General features: G+C 42.0%; 1 pseudogene; it reads left to right on the plus strand.

Annotated features, from left to right (window-relative positions):
- The first annotated feature begins 11,516 nt into the window (after nucleotides 1-11,516).
- LOC110132623 (enhancer of rudimentary homolog pseudogene) lies at nucleotides 11,517-12,328 on the plus strand (annotated as a pseudogene).
- Nucleotides 12,329-17,614: the final 5,286 nt, after the last annotated feature.

Here is a 17,614-nt window from a genome sequence, read left to right on the forward strand (position 1 = left end):
TCCTACTCTGTGCAGGCTGGATTCTGGAGATCCAAAATCTAACCAAGAAGGAAGAAACAAAAAAAGAGTTTGTGTTTCCTCCTCTAGAAGACAGAATCATTTAAAACTTTTTTAAGACGAGTATCTTTTTATTTATTTTGGCCTCACCACGCTGGCATGTGGGATCCTAGTTCCCGACCAGGGATGGAATCCCCCCACCCCAACCCCGCATTGGAAGCAATGAGTCTTCACCACTGGACCAGAAGGGAAGTCGCAAGGAAGGAATATATTGATAAGATTTTAGAAAAATAATTCTGAAGCATGGTGCATATTGGACTGAATCTGGGGTTACTAGTTAGGAGGCTGTAAAAATAATCCAGACAGGAGGTGGAGAGAGTCTGAACAATGTGAGGATAGTGAAACAGAGCTGAACTTAAAACTAGCTAGATATAATATGTAAGACTCAGGCACTAAGAGGATGAGGGGAAATAAGAAGTGAAGGATGACTGAGTTTTCTGGTTAGGGTGACTAGTAATATCAGTAACTATAGGAAAAGTAGCTAATTGTGAGGATAAAAGAGTACTAAAAGGTATCATTTTAATGGCTGTACAGTTAGGAATGCATATGGCTGTGAATAAAAAAATTCTACTGCAGTGGCTTAAAGAAGGGTCTGTTTAGTCACATAAACCTGCAGGTAGTTGGTTATCCTTGATTCAACAGCTTTAGAAAAACAGAGCCCAAATGTCTCTGAGTCTTTTAACATTTCTCTCATAATTGTAAGATGGCTGCAACAGTTTTAGCCTTTACATAGTTAGTTGTCAGAGGCAGGAAGATAGGGAAAGGAATGGCTTCAGCCATCTTTTTCTTTTTTCCCCAAGAAAGTAAAAGCTTTCCCAGGATAATACTCCATACCCCAACTCAGCAGACTTTCACATACATCTCACTTTCTAGAACAGTAATTCAGCCAACTATAGCTGTGAAGACTTAACTTTTTCCAAGGTCTAGCAAAAGCCTATTTGGGTCAGACAAGTAGCAATCTGTTACTTAGTTAACACTTACAGCATTACTTTGTAACATTTAAAACACTGTGGGATGGCAGGCTGGATTGAAGTTTCTAAAGTTTCCAAACTAATCTTTTCGGTGTTTTATCTTAACTGGAAAAAGAACAGGTTGAACATTTATTCTCAAATATTTGTACTTGTTTGCTGCTCCTTCCCTCCTCAAAGTTGTAGTCCCCTTAAAAATCCTTAGAGAAATCTATAACCATTAGGAAGAAGAGGCTGCTGATGTCAGAGGAGGCTGACTCCTTGCAGCTACTGTGGGAGAACAGCTGTAAAGTCTTTGTCACTATAAACCTCAACACCACCTTGCCTTCTTTACAATTTCACTTCTTAGCTAAGAAGCAGAACAATCACTGCTAGTTTGAGTGCCCATTTTAGGGAGATCATAAATCAGTATTTTCTAGCTTTTATACTAATTATTTTTTTTGCAATGTAAAGCAGCTCCCATGGGATCTATATCTAAAACTAGGCACATGACATTGTTTCAAGCATACCTTTTGAGTTCATAAGGCATTTTATTTCAATTAAGTGCCAAATGCCATGAAACAGAATTCTTAAGACTACATTTTAAACATTGTCATGACTCTAGAAAAGAGCAGAAATGATTACCTGGGAAAATAAAGATGTAACACATTTTCTAAAGTTGAATTTTTGCTTAACCATTTCTGATGTTATAATCATTTAAGATATTAAGATAATCTAAAATATTTGTAATGTTAATTTTAACCTATTTAAAAACCTTGGATTTGGGAGAGGAAGTTACCAGGCCATCTGTGAGAGGGACAGTGCACAATCCACAGTTGGTTGAATCTGCAGATGCAGCACTGCAGATAGAGAGGGCCCACTATAATGTTATATGGACTTAAGAGTCAGTGCCCCTAAACTCCATGTTGTTCAGGGTCAGCCGTATACCCTTTCTATCTTGCTTCCCTAAAATAAGTACTTCATGGATACTGGCTGAAGAACTTATGTAAACAGGCCTTTAGCAATGTAGTGGTATGGTATGGAGCAAGGCATGTATTCTGTATTCCTACAATTATCTCTGTCTTTTAGTGAGCTTATATTGCTGATTGTGACCTTCACACGTTTTGGGTCAGAAAGATTCCCTGGAGTAGGAAATGGCAACACACTCCAGTATTCTTGCCTGGAGAATCCCATGGACAGAGGAGCCTGGCAGGCTACAGTCCATAGAAAGAGTTGGACACGACTGAGCGACTAACACTTAAACACTTATGCACCATGAGAAAACTGCAGAGCTCCAGGAGGTAAAACTCATGGAAATGTGGGGGCCCCATCAATGACTTGGTCTCCCTGGAGACTTGTCACCACTGAGCTTCCAGCAATTTGTCAATGAAAGTTCAGGTTTCCCCACTCAGTGCTAGTTCCCATAGAGGTTGTTTCTTTTGGGCTTCACCAGTAAATTGTGATTCTCTCTATTTGCCTGTCCTAAAATCAGTCATTTCTTCAATTTCTGATTCCTCCAAGTGGAGAATGGCATTTAGAAACCAAAATTTGAGGGCTAGGTGTCCTTGTTCCCAAAGATATTGCTTTAGGCCCTCTTAGCAAGCAGAACCAGAAAACAGATGTAAGCATATGCATACACATGTATGCATGTATGTACATACATGTAGACCAAAAATTAAGGAGCCTGCCAGACTATAGTCCATGGGATTGCAAAAAAAGTCAAACATGATTTAGTGACTAAACAACAACAGAAAATTTAAACAAAAATTTTGAATTAAAAGGATATTTATAAATAAAGAACATCTAATAATTAGTCGATAAAACTTTTTTCAAATTTACTCAACCATCTACAAAATTTGAATACTTATAAGGCTATATAAACAAATCCAATCTAATGCCAAATTATTGGCAACTTTGAACAAAATGCACTATAATCAGAAATCAATAATAAAATGTTAGCCAAAATAATCTGATGTTTGTAAATTGAAAAACTTTGTTCTTAATAATTCAAAGGATCATGAAAAGAAGCATATTACAATTAGAAAAAGGAGCAAAGAATGGAAATTAGAAAATACTTAGAAATAAATTACTATGAGAATTCTTCATAACAACTTGTAAAATGCAATCGAAGAGGTATTTAGAAGGAAATGTATAACTTTAAACATGTATATAAGAAATAAAAATTTAATTAATTCGCTAAATGCCCAACTCATAAGCTAGAAAAGTAATCGAGAGGAAATCCAAAGACCTTTAAAAATACAAACAAAAGAATAGTAAGTACTACATTGGAAATAAAGGAGAGGAACAACAACAACACAGTTTGTTCTTTGATAAGACTAATGAAATGGATATAGTTTCGAGCACATTGATCAGGAAAAAATATAGAGGACAAAGAACATGAAGTATCAAAATAACACATTTATAGATATCACAACCACTTTTAAAAAATCAAAAATCATGAAAAGTTTTATAGCTACAAATTGGGAAACTCAGACAAAAAGGACAAATTCCTAGAAAAATTCCAAGTCGTTAAAATCAAGAAATTAAAAAACCAGACTTATAAACATTAAATAAAACGCATCAGTAGCCAAGTCTACTTACAAAATAAAATATACAATGTACTCTTACAGGGAAGTTCTACTAGACTTTCAAGGAATAAATAGATAATCCTTGTCTTATGCAAAGTGCTCTAGAGAACAGAAAAAGATGGCAAGTTATCTAGCTTATGTTACAGTATGAGGCTAGGATATCTTGAAACCAAGAAAAGACAACATGAGAATTAAAAATAGTAATTAGCCTCCAACTAATAAAAATTTTTAAAAAAGAATTAAAAATTATAAAACAATTCCACTTATAGTCTCAGTTTCCAAAATTCTAAATAAAATACCAGCAAGTGGAATCCTACAATGCATATTAAAATATATCAAAACCAAGGTGGGGAAATTCCCTGACAGTCCAGTGATGAGGACTCCCTGCTTCCATTACTGCGGGTCTGGGTTAAATCCCTGGTCAGGGAACTAAGATCTCATAAGCTGTGCAGCACAGCCAAAAATAAAATGGAAAAAAAAAAAAAAAAAGACAAAGTTGGGTACACCCTAGGGATACAAGGATTGTTTAACAAGAGAAAAATTCATTAAAGACTCTGCTTTATTAGCAAGATGAAGAGGGAAAAATATGATTATTTCAAAGATGCAGGAAACCATTTGTTAAAGTTCAACATTCATTCAATATTTTAAAACTTCTCAAACAATTGGAATAAGAGATTCTACTCATTTGCTAAAGGATGTCTCAGAAATAACCTACAATAATCCTTTATAGTGTATCATTAGAAATTAAATACAGGAATTCCCTGGTGGCACAGATAATAAGAATCCACCTGCCAATGCAGGGAATAGGGGTTCGATCTCCAGCCTGGGAAGATTCCACATGCCTCGGAGCATGACTCCAGAGCTTGTGTGCCGCAACTTCTAAAGCCTGTGTGCCTACAGCCTATGCTCAGCAACAAGAGCAGTCACTAATGAGAAGCCCTCGCACCACACACACAAAAAAAGCTTAATTAAAAAGAAGTTAAGTACAAGACAATGCTGTTATCTTTTAACTGAATATTGTGCTGAAGGTTTTAGCGATTAACAAGATAAATAAGATATTCATTGAAAAGGAAGAAACAAAATTCATTATTTGTAATAGCTCATTTGAGTGTTCACATAGAACATCTAGTCAAATCCACAAAAAGCTAAAGAGAGTTCAGTAAAGTTGCTGGAATATAAAATCAGTATGTAAATATCAATAGTATTCCTATATCCCACCAACACAGTTAAAAAATGTAATTTAAATCATTTTTCAATAGCAAGAAAAGCTGTAACTCTAAAAGATATTTATACAGGAAATTATAAATTAGAACCTTGTATTTAAGATTTATTCATGGAGATAGATGTGATTCTAGTTATTTAATTTCTGTGTAGTATAATTTATCTATACTACAATTTATTTATCCATTCTTTTGTTTTATGGACAATTAAGTGGCTTTCTTTTTTTATATATTATAAGTAATGCTACAATAACAAGCATTTTTAATAAATAATTGCTTGTGTGTATATGCAAGGTTTTTCCTAAGGATATTTTAAGAGGCAGAATTGCTGCTTCATGACTTCATGACACATTTTCAGCTTTTTCAGATACTGTCAACTTGCCTTCCAGAGTGATTTTTACCAATCTATACTCATGAGTAACTGTCACTCCACTTCCTCCTTAACCCTTGGTGTTTTCAGACTCACTTTTCCCAATATGATAGTTATGAATAGCATCTCATTGCAAATACGACAAGAATGAAGGCTCCTTAGCAATTATAATTCTGTTTTCCTTCCCTGTTTCCTTAGGGCTAGAATTGTGCTGGTACCATTATAGGGACTCAAATTTTATGAATGGAATGAATGAATGAAGGCTCACTAGTGAGGCTCTTTAGGTTTGGAAAGCAAGACCATCATTACATTTGTGTTTAAAATTTCTATCTGAAATCAGCATGTCAATTGAGAGGAAAGTAGAAATCACTTTGCTTTAATAAGAGATGAAGACTCAAAATGAGAGTGACACTGACCACACAAACACTAGAAAAGGCACTGGATCTGGAAACCCAAAGAAAGACCGCATCCTATGCCCCTTCCAGCTAGTAGAACTGCAACTTAACGCATGTGGACAGATTACTTAAGCTCCCTGAATCTCAGGTGTCCTCATCTTAAAATAGAGACGATAATAATAACACCCATTTGGAATCTTGAGCAGAGAACACACAGTTCACTAGCTGGACATTACTGCAAAAATAGCAACTACCATCTAACCTCAGACATCCCACCTAACAGAAAATGCCTCAGTTGGCACAAAAACATCCTTACATCAATAGTCTAGTTGGCATCTATGGACCAGGTAGTACCACTCTATGTTTCATTCTTGACATCTTCCAGCATTGCCTCTAATTCAAAGTTCCCAGTTAGCTGGCATTTCTGGGAACTTTCATTTCAAGTTCTAGGAACTTCTCCCTACTGACCTACCTACCAACTCTCTCAACTATGCAACCTGGAAGCCCTGTTTAACTAAGCACAAGGCACCATATCCCCCACCTATTTGAAGCTTGTTCTCTCCTAAAGACACTCCTGTTCTGAGCTGCCCTCATGAGAAGGTTCTTCATGCACTCCATGCACTCCAGGGCTGAGACATGAACACTAGCAGGTGGCAGATCCAAGCTTTCTGGGTACTTATGATTATAAAATCCAGGGACTCCGTTTAAGAAAAGCATCAAGTTATGAATATAAGCATCTTGGTGATGTTTCCATCTCTCACCTTGCTGGTCACTGCCACATTCATTTAGGACAGAAGAACCTCTAAATGACTACAATATGAGAGAAGCTAAAGGAAGCAGGACACAGCAGGGCCCTCCCAGGCTCAAAAGCCTTTCTGTGTCAGCCATTTATTGTTTGCAGAAAAAGGTTTTCATCTCCTAGATCTTCCCTGAGTTTCAAAGAGCACACTCAGTTACTAAGGAAGTGAGGGAAGGCAGTAACACAGGAAAAGCAAGACCAACATAAGCTTTTCCATGATTGTTAAACTAATCCCTTGATTTATGACCCCAAACATCTGAGATAATGTCCTTTTTGGCTTCAACCAGCTGGCTCCAACAGACTTAAAATTGATGACACCTGGAGGGTCAATTAAGAATTGAGGCTCCCCCAAAACCACTACAATATTGTAAAGTAATTAACCTCCAACTAATAAAAATAAATGAAAATAAAGATATTTTTAAAGATTAAAAAAAAAAAGAATTGAGGCTCCTAAACCATCATGAGGGCTCTAAATACAGAATAAAATGCTTCAACAACTGCTTTTGCTCTGTCCTAGAAAGAAGTTAAGGGATCACTAGACCATCAATTGGAGAAGGAAATGGCAACCCACTCCAGTGTTCTTGCCTGGAGAATCCCAGGGATGGCAGAGCCTGGTGGGCTGCCATCTATGGGGTCGCAACTGAATAGACACGACTTAGTGACTCAACAGCAGCAGCAGACCATCACTTACTAGTTTGCTTTGCAGGAACACACAGATCAATCACAGTCACCAATGAAACATCCAGTCACAGGAAGCCAGAAGACTGCAGTTGAGGTCTTATCAGAAAATCACAAAGAACCCGTACCTCTGTTGCCTTTAAAAACCTTGCACCCCAGTCCACCAGCCCCCAGGATGGATCTGAGATGAATCTATCAATCTATTAATCCATCTTTTGGGTTGGTGTGTCTTCAGCAAGTAAATCTTTCTTTGCTCCAAACTCCAGTGTTTCAGTTTGTTTGGCCTCACTGTGCCTCAGGCACACAAACTTGGGTTCAAAGGGGGTGACTCACAAAACTCCAGATTCCCAGACCTTTTCCTTTTTCAGAGGCAATGACCTTCATGCTCACCGGACTGCAGCAAACCAATGGCCACCCTGTGGGCCTTGTTATAACTTAACAGCTACTCCCACTCTGAAATCCTAAACCTCAGATGTCCATTCTCACACCACAAACGCCCTCCTCTAGCTCTTTCATTCTTATGTGTAAGACTTCCATTACTTTTTCTTAGCTTGATCAGCTCCTCTCTGCCATTACTTTCTCTCCCTGACTACATGCTAAGTCACTAAGTATGGTGAGGTAAGGCACCTAGGGAGCACAGTTTATGGAGGCACTCACACCCAGGGTCACACAAGTGCAGGGTATGCGTATGTGTTATGATGTATTACTTTAACGTCTCACCATTATACTGAACTTTCTTGAGCCCTTGATTTCTCTTCCTATAAAACCACAATCCTTGATCCACCCAACCACCTGTCTCTCCCACGTGACTGAAAATGATGAGGCAAGTGACATACCACTGCAGATGAGGGCCAATACAAATTTCTGAATCCCATCCCCAGGTCAGCCCCTAGTTCTACCAGCAGCTCTTTTCTGTCTATAAATTACTGCTCCTTCCATTCCATGGGGCAATATGGCAGGCATTGTTAGTACTATTCCTACCCCTCTTGACTGAAAATATAATAATAACAAGGTAGTGGAATTAAATTCCTGCTTTCAGGATTTCATTTCTCTCCAACCTCAAAGACTTTCTCCTGTCCAAGGCCCAAGCACTGAAACCAGGCTGGACTACTCTCCTATTCTCAGAACATCATCTTAACATCCCTCTCTCTCCACTGTCAGTAACATCTCTCTGTCTGTCCATGCCCGAGATAAATACCTCAATTCTACTCTTTCAAAAAAAAAAAAAAATCTGAAAACTCCGCAAATCCTCCTTAGAACCCCATGACTCCCCTCCATTACTGTCCTATAGCTTATCTTCCACTCACACACAGAGTACTCTACTCACGAGCTTCCCCTTCTCACTGCCCACCCAACACCCCATAGACGACGCCCACACCTCCCTGTATCACCACTGCCTCCGACCATTAGCATCCTCATCACCAAAGCCCCTTCCCCGGAGATGCTGCTCAAGCACGCTTGCTCACCCCACCTGTAGAAATCTTCCTCCTCCCAGGTCTGTCCTTCGTCCAGGTTGGCCTCCTTCGTCTCTTCTCAGTAGGCTCCTCTTCCTTAAGTGTCAGTGGCTTTGTGCTCAAGGAAGGAAGGAGGCCAGGAGCTCAGAGAAGTGGCTGTGACCCGTCCTAACTCAACACACTCTGAGGAGGGGACAGTCGGGGGTGCAGAAGGGCTCTGTCCTCTAGGAGAGGCAAGGTCAGGGCCCCCAGGCTCACAGGGATGTGCAGAAGGGAGGAGAGGTTCACCCGGGAGTGGGTGGAGAGGACCACTTTCCTCCATCAAGTCTCAGCACCGGCTTCCTCCAGCGCCTTCTGTCTGGGCAGTCTGGCCTGGGAGCTCCGACAGGGCGCAAGCGCAGGGGGCGGGGCCTGCGGGGAAGGCTGCACGTGCAGATCCGGACACGCGAATAAAGGCTGGGGCCGTGACCACCGGCAGTGAGGTCTCACTAGCCCGGGTTGTGTGCTCCACGGCTTCCAATTGCCTAGAGGCTTAGCAGTCGCAGATGTCAAGCTAGAGCAGGTTGGTGTCGCTAATGGGAACACGTGTTCATACAGGGTACGGGGGCGCAGGGTTTGGAGGTTTTAGAGACAGATTGGCCTTCTCCTACAGGGAGGAAGGTGTTAGGAGACGCGGAGCCGAGGCCAGGACTCCGGGACTGGGGAGGCGTTCAGACTGTGGCGGAAGCTGAGGGGCGTGCTGGAGAGGCTGCGGACAAGGGCATTGCAGCTGGGCCTAAAGCCCCCTTTTCCACTGCAGGCGCCGGGCGCGGCCCCTGGCTTTAGCACCCCACGCTGAGTGCCCCCACGCCTCCAAAGCCTCATCTTCCCAAGATGGGGCTGCCTGGGGAGCCGGACTCGCTCAGCACGACGTGAGCCCGGGCTCTGGGCACTGCTCCCCTGGTCGTAATGCATGCAGGGCAACGCATCCAGGCCAGCGGGAAGACATGGTAAGGGACCTGCCACCCAGGCTTCCAGTCCTGACGGGGGACGAAGATGACTCTCTTACTTCACAACACTTTACAGGGTGGGGTGCGGCTGTCCCTTTCTAACTACGAGCACGCTGTTTTTTTTTTCAGCGAAAATAATCTCGTCAGGAAACAACGAAAATATTGAGGGCAGTAACTCCAGATCTTTCTTCTTTGTGCCGCCCATGGCCCAGCAGCCTCGCCTGGGTCCCTGGTACCAGAATCCTGCCTGTAATCCCCTCTCCATTTTGGGGGCAGGTGAGAAATCTGAATCCCCAAGGAGGTTCAATGGGATTACAGGCCCTGCCTGTAAACCAAAGCCTGAAGCTTTTCTAACACTTTTGCCCATGACTTCCCTTCACCCTGTGTTCACACTAGGAGATTGTGGCAGCCCATGGGGCAGTGTTTGTGGTTCAGGTTAATAGGAAACGTTCTAATTCTCACTATATGCCAGTTACACTGCTAAATGCTGAAAGCAGCTTCTCTCATTTGACCTCAACAACCCATGAGCTCCGTATTGTTACTATCCTTGTTTCCCAAACTAGGGAGCCAAGGCTCCTAGTCTGTGTCGGGCCCAGGCTCACAGCATAATCCAATCAAAGTCTTCTCATGTTGTGAGACTAGTCTGGCTGAAAGGGTACCCTAGAGTTTCTAGTCCCCTGTAATATTTTTGACAAGGCCTAAAGGTTCTAAAAGCTGTTATGGTGATGTCAGAAAAGTAGTTTGGAGGAAGAAGGACAAACAAGACTTGAAAATGTCTGCAAGCCAGACATCTAGGATTTCATTCAGTGCACGGGGAAAAGGGCTGTGGGCAGGCAGGAGGATCCATGGGGTGATTCTCCCAAGGATCTTGCTGTAGATAAAGCATGTATATAGTGTAACTTTTGCAAGTAGAAAACCAGGTGTGATGAGGAGAGCTTTTGAATTCATCAGTCACTGTTCCCAGGTGAATAGCAGTCACAATCTGAGCAAGAGAACCTTGAGCCAGCTTGTGGCCTGTGACCTGCAGTTCCTCACTGTGTCTCTACCTGGCAGATGTTGGACTAGCACCTCCACCAAGAGCCACTTCCTTCAAGAAAGCTTATTATATATAAACTGTTGGGTCTGTTTCTCTGGAGATTCCCTAATTGGTACAGATGTTGAAATGCTATTTTGAAATGCTGCAGAGACAAGAATTGTGAGGGGAAAAGTGTTGAGTACAGAGGGTAGGGGATTCTAACAGAAAACAATTCATAGTGTATCTTAAATATTCTTTGAATTAACAGGTTGAGATGCCTCTGTGGTTTTCCCACACCATTCCCCCTCAGGTTTAAATTATTTATCCTTTAGAGTTGTGGTTTAGGAGAATTAAAGTGGTGAGTTCTGGGAGTAGGAATAAAATTTGTAATTTTTTTTATTCCAACATAATTCAGACTAGTGAAAAAAGAAATGTATAAAATTCCAAGAGTGAAGCCATCTAGTCAACTTCTGGCTAGCTAGATGGAGACTCCAAAGACATAATCCATTTTTTAGTCTATTTCCCTCTCATTCTAGGTTTTGGCTTTCTCTGTGTTGGCCTCACTGTCAACCACTATTTCAGAGTGGCAAAGATGCTCACAACATTTCCAGGCCTGTAATGATTCTGTGGCTAGTCATCCAGGAGAAGAGCATACTCTTCCAATAGTTTCAACAAGAGTTCCAGATCTGACCCTCCACGGACTGGCTTTGAAGCTATCTGTCTCTATAGTTACATGAACTACCTTTTGTAGCTTCTGACCTCTTAAAAGGGCTTCCCAGGTGGCTCAGTGGTAAAGAATCCTCCTGCCAAGTAGGAGACACGGGTTTGATCCCTGGGTCTGGAAGATACCCTGGAGGAGCAAATGGCAACCCGCTGTAGTATTCTTGCCTGGGAAATCCCATGGACAGAGGAGCCTGGCAGCCCGTAGTCCATAGGGTCACAAAAGAGTTGGACATGACTTAGCAGGTAAACAAGAACAACAAACCTCTTAAGACAGTGTTGAGGGGATTGGCTGTTGGCGGCGTTGCAGGTAAGCTCGTGTGCGGCGGCGGAGTTGGCATCGGCTGCAGCGGGAGACTTTGGCGCGATGTCTCACACCATCTTTCTGGTACAGCCTACCAAGAGGCCAGAAGGCAGAACTTACGCTGACTATGAATCTGTGAATGAGTGTATGGAAGGTGTTTGTAAAATGTATGAAGAACATCTGAAGAGAATGAATCCCAACAGCCCCTCTATCACATATGATATCAGTCAGTTGTTTGATTTTATTGATGACCTGGCAGACCTCAGCTGCCTTGTTTACCGAGCTGATACCCAGACATACCAGCCTTATAACAAAGATTGGATTAAAGAGAAGATCTACATGCTCCTTCGTCAACAGGCCCAACAGGCTGGGAAATAGTTGAGTTTGGAAGCATTAGGGGAACGGGGGTGTGCTTGGAACACAGATGTGTGCAGTGTGCTGTAGTGGAAGTTTTGTATTATAGTTATCCTGTTTCCATTTTGGTATACCCTACCCAGAATTGAATGTATTAGATAAAATGTGATGATCTTGTCCAATCTGAAAACCCCTTTGCCCCCCTCCCCCCCTTTTTTTACTTAAACATTTTTATGATGATTTAGATGGAAGTTGGTTTTTGTCAGTTAACGTTGGTTCCAGTCCCTCAAACTGTTCATACCTGCTTTATAACATCCACTGTACTAATCCTCCTTCAAATTGGGGTGGGGAGTGGAGGCGCAGTTTAGTTACATCCTCAAGATAAAGTCTTGGTGAAAAACAAATAAATGTTCTTTAGTTAAAAAAAAAAAAAAAAGACAGTGTTGAAATCCAAACTGAGACTTCCTTTTCCTTCAGTAAATGAAAATACCCATATGCATATGCTTATACAAAATATTAGGTCAGGTGTGAGAGGCACACGGCATTCCTCGACGGTGAAACTGAGTTAATGAGATCAGCTGCACAACACTGATTTGAATGTAACTACCACTTCTTTTATATATAGTTAGAAGTTTCATCTTGGCTTCACTTGTCAGTTGTACAAATCTGTCTGGCAATGTCAGATGCCTTTCCCCAAAATGTATGAGAGAAACGTGTTTGGTGTTATTGACACCACTGCAGTGGTTATCCCCATGAATAGTGCTGAATACATAGGCTTAGGAAGGATTTTAAATCCAAAGAACTTTTGTTCCCTTTTGCTCTGTAAGGTCTGGTGTTATTCTTCTTGTAACCATGACAAGCTTGAGTTACACCTGGTATGCGCTTGGTCTCTTTTTTTAAAAGGCTACAAAGTTGGGAGTGTTGTTCTTAATATGCTGACCAACTGATGACCTGGGAATCAACCAGGTGGAATAGATGCCTACTCTAGAGCTGTTCTATTGTGAAGAAGGGTTCTGGAGGCCCCACTGATATAGTCATTCCTCCTTCATTGGTTGACTTCTGCAGATGTCCAGGGAGGAACTAGGGGCTGTTAACCAACTGGCATAGAGTAAACTCAGTATTTTAACAATTGGTATGGATGTACAGGTATGCACTGGCTGAATGTTGTGACTGGCTTCAGGAGACAAAATGACTATCCCCCTCTCTTTCTAGGTTTCAGAAATGGAAGTCTGTATTTTCCATATCTATGGTACTCAGTGAGTATCCTGCCTTCCTTGTTGCTCAGTCCTCATTGCTCACTATCCTTAATTGAAAACCCATAGTCCCTATGTCTTATAATGTGGCACAGTTCCAACAATATGCTGGCTATGGGAAAGAAATGAAAATGAAACACACACACAATGAACCTCAACAGGCTGAAAACATGAATGAAAAACAAGGTGTGCATTCAGAAGGCAACACCCATGATGTAGGAAGGGTGACCAGTATCCCTAATGTTGACATTGAAACTGACAACATTCATCAAGAAACATATGGGGCTTTGATTTTTGTTGCCCAGAAGAGGGAGCTAAATGGCAAGAGCCCTTCTAATTACACTGTATAGAAACGCACTTCAAGGAAGCTGTATCTCGAAGAGCCAAGGAGGCTAGAACAGGGCAAAGGATCCTCTATAATAAAATTCTGGAAATCACTGAAACAAACTGGGTTTGTATGATGTGGCTTATGGTAAAACTATGCCAGAGAACATACTGCAGCACAATGGCATTTCACAGAGTTCCTGTAAAAGTAGAGGTGTGCTTTATAACCTCATGAGGGTGAAGACCACATTGCATATAAAGATGAACACAGAGATGTCCAGTCGGAGCAGTAGCTTGATTTTGTAAGACATGATGAGATGTTAGTCAGGATTTATCATAGAGATGAACTTGGGTCAGGAAAATAAGAGGTATGCAACTCTTTCCCCAAACCCACTACCTCCAAATGACAGAGATGAGATCCAGAATACCCGGAATTCACAATTGTACTAGTCTGCTAGAGATGGGAACAAGCTTCATCAGGAAGCTTCATGCTCCACTCTGTGCCAGCATGGAAGCAGTTAAAGACCTGAGCCTACACTCAGAATCATCTCAGAAGCCCTTTACTGCAGGGGAAAGTATGCCAGAGAACAGTAGCGGGAGCCACGGCTCCCCTGAGGCTGCGGGTGAAGAGGTAGAGAGCAACAGCTGCCCTGAGATGGCTGTCCCATCCCCTCCCTGCTTGGCTCAGGTCAGCAAAGTAGATGAGGGCATCCAGTGCGACTTGACTTGGTGGACTGAGGTACAGTCTGGGAATTCCCCTGGGTCTTCACCAGGAAGTGGTAGGAAGGGAGCAGAGCAGATGTCAGTGGGGAGCAGGAACCAGGATGGAGTCTATGAGGTGGAGAACAATGGCTGCGGGGGGCGCGTTCCCTCCCCTACCTGGTTGGCCCAGGTCCACACAGTGGACAAGGGCTTCCAGTGTGACATGAGTTGCTCTGAAGCCCAGGTAGAGAAATCCCCCCAGCAGATCCCCTCCAGGTATGAAGAGACAGCATCAGACAGCAAAACCAAGGGATCTTGGAAACAGCCAATAAGAAATTAAGTGCAGATAAAGAGGAAATGATCATGAAAAATGAAACTGGGGAGGTGTAAAATGATAACTTGAAAAGGTGTGCAAAGATTAAAAAGACTGTGAAAGGCAGGAAGCTGAAAGAGCTGAGCAGCTTCTCAAACATTATGACAGCTTATTTGCTGAAGAAAAGAGCTGCTTTGACCATTGTGCTTCCTGAGGATTCAGAAGACTCTGAGTTGGAAGAGGAGGGTGACATGGATGAGGTTGAATGCCTCCTTGAAGAAGTGAGTCCACAGGGTCCTCTGACATCTTCCAAAGGAAGGTCTTATCATGAGGCTGGAAGGATAATCAGGGTGCCACCTGAGAGCTCTGTCCCTCCACAAGTTACGGTGTGGCCCACCAGAAATTAGTGCAAGTTATTACAAGTTCGTGGTGAATATGAGTGTGTCCCTGCGGTTTACTAGTGGAAACGACAGAATAGCTGTGAAAGCACTGGTGTCAGGCTCTGAAGCAAACCCACCATGACCAAGTCGGAGGGACTGCAGTCCAGGAAAGCCTCTCACAAATCACTGGAGTGTAAGTGACTAACGGATTCATACACTAATTGGTTGTCTGTGCTGGTTCCGTACCAGGTGTATCAGTAGCATTTCTTCATTTTGAAAGTGTGTTGTCACTTAAACTGTACTGTCCACATTCAAAGGATTTGCAAAAAGAATCTGTTAGAATTTCTGCCTTCTAGGAAATTGCAGTGTAATGTGAAATGAAGTGCTGCAGGAAAAGATGATAGAGAGCTGGGTGGTGGTGGGCTGAGATAGTCAGGAGGACATCAGTCTAGCTGGATGACTGAGAATGGGCAGTCCACATGCAGGCGAGACTTTTCACCCAAATTTAGGATCAGTTTGGAAATAAATGGACTTCCCTGGTGGCTCAGATGGTAAAGCGTCTGCCTACAATGCAGGAGACCTGGATTCAGCTCCTGGATCGTGAAGATCTCCTGGAGAAGGAAATGGCAACCCACTCCAGCATTCTTGCCTGGAAAATCCCATGGATAGAGGAGCCTGGTAGGCTACAGTCCATGGGATCTCAAAGAGTCCGACATGACTGAGCAACTTCACTTTTGGAAATAAAAGGATAAAGTTTGGAGTGGGAATGGAGACAGCAGCATGAGCTCAGATGGACAGCCAGGGCAGGATTCTGTTTGAGATCTTCCTGCCAGAGGGAAGAATTGTGAGGAATTGGGAAAGAGGCTGAGAATGGGATAAAGTAGGAGTGTTTCTCTTCCCTTATAGACTTTTATCCTGTAGGCAATAAGTGGCTAATCCAGACTGAGTAGAGAAATGAAATGTAGGTGCTGTAGGAATTTCAACCAGCAGTATTTTATAGAAGAAAATAGAATGGAGAGTGACTGTATGGGTGAAAATCAGTTTTATTCAACAAAAAGTGTTGCAATTCAACAGAACAAAGTGATGAGGATCCTGACTTGCATGAGTATAAGATAGACACATGAGAGGCCTATTACAATTATATCTTTAAAAGGTTGGAGTTTGCACTTGAGTACATAGAAAAAAATGATAACTTCCATGGAAAAGAATTAACTTGGGAAGAGAAGTTGCTTTGCTTCGCTGTGTGGGTTGTGGTTGGGAGGAGTGTAAAATGATGAGATAGAGGGACTGAACTAGCAGACCATCCACACCTGGACCATTCTAGGACTGGCGGGGTACAGGTGACAGTAGTGGGGAGGGAGGGATGACCCTAAGGAGAGCTTTGGGAGATGATTATATCTGGGGGTGCAAAGAATGAAGCAAAGCAGGTAAATGAAGAATGGGACACATAAGGGCTCCAGGGAAGTTTGGCCCCAGTCTTAGTCCCCAAACCTTTGGACTTGACATGTTTAAGCCTACTACATCCATTTAGAAGTTGGAGTATTGTAACCTCTTAACTCTTGGCTGTAATCATAAATTCAATTCATGCTCAGTATTTGGAAGGGATTTTTAAAAACAGGGTGACTTTACGTGAGCACTTTTTGGCTTTGGTGTGTTCAGTCCCTGCTTATAAAAGATGGCAAGAGAGACTGCTCTCAGCCACTGTGCTTAGAGACTGCTCATGCACAAGAAATGGAAGCATTTTGTAAGCTCCATAACAAATGAGACCATTCCAGATGTGTGAGCTCTAGACTGCAATGTCTAAATTGTAAAATGAATTAACTAAAACACTAGCCACCTTACCTTTAGTCATCTTCTACATTCCCCATGTGGTTTCCCATCAGAGTGCAAGTGAATCTTTTTCTATTTGGGGAAATCACATCAGTTATAAATTTACCCTGCCCCTTCACAATACTGTAGTTTTCAGCATTTTCTCCTTTGGCCATGTCTGAAAGAAAGTCTGGGGAATTTCCTGGCGGTCCGGTGGCTAGGACTCTTTGCTTTCACAACCGAGTTGCTGGGGTTTGAATCCTTATCCTGATTAGGAAACTAAGATCTCACAAGCTACATGGTATGGCCAAAAAACAAAACAAAAACAAAACCTGATTGAGTTGTTCTGTGTAGAAGACAATGAGAACACAGTTTACTCCAAGTTACACAGCCAACATTTTAATTTCCAGGCTGAAAACTCTCTTCTATAAATTGTCTTATTTTTGGCTAATGATATTTTTTTGCTGCCACAAACTACAGAATTGTATGGAATAGTGTCTTGAAGATTGGTCATTTTCTTGAAAGATGTGTTTTTTCCTTTTGTTTTTTAAGCATCTTGGATTATTTAATGTATAAACCCCTTCTTCTCTCAGGTAACTGTGGGAGATAAAAAACCAAGGTCCCTTACAAATTAACAGAGATCGGAGGCAGATATTATAAAGTGTAGGAAATATCCAGCAGCTCTAGAGGTTGCTATCTATCCTGTGTTCAATTTTTCTTATGATTTGCTCTTTGGACTTTGGGGTTTACTACTTGGTGTCTGTTCTGCCCTCCAAAGCTAACACTGCTTATGGGCAACGACAAACTGCAGGGTTCCACCCAGGTAACAGACACACCTTGTAAGGAAGGCCTTACCTTTCAAGATTAGAGACAAAGCCTTTCAGTACTGTGGAATGTTGTTTTTAATGCCGGTTTTCACACTTAACTCCTAATGCTGTTGATG

The sequence above is a fragment of the Odocoileus virginianus genome, chromosome 1 (genome assembly GCF_023699985.2).
Source record: "Odocoileus virginianus isolate 20LAN1187 ecotype Illinois chromosome 1, Ovbor_1.2, whole genome shotgun sequence".
Taxonomy (NCBI): Eukaryota; Metazoa; Chordata; class Mammalia; order Artiodactyla; family Cervidae; genus Odocoileus; species Odocoileus virginianus.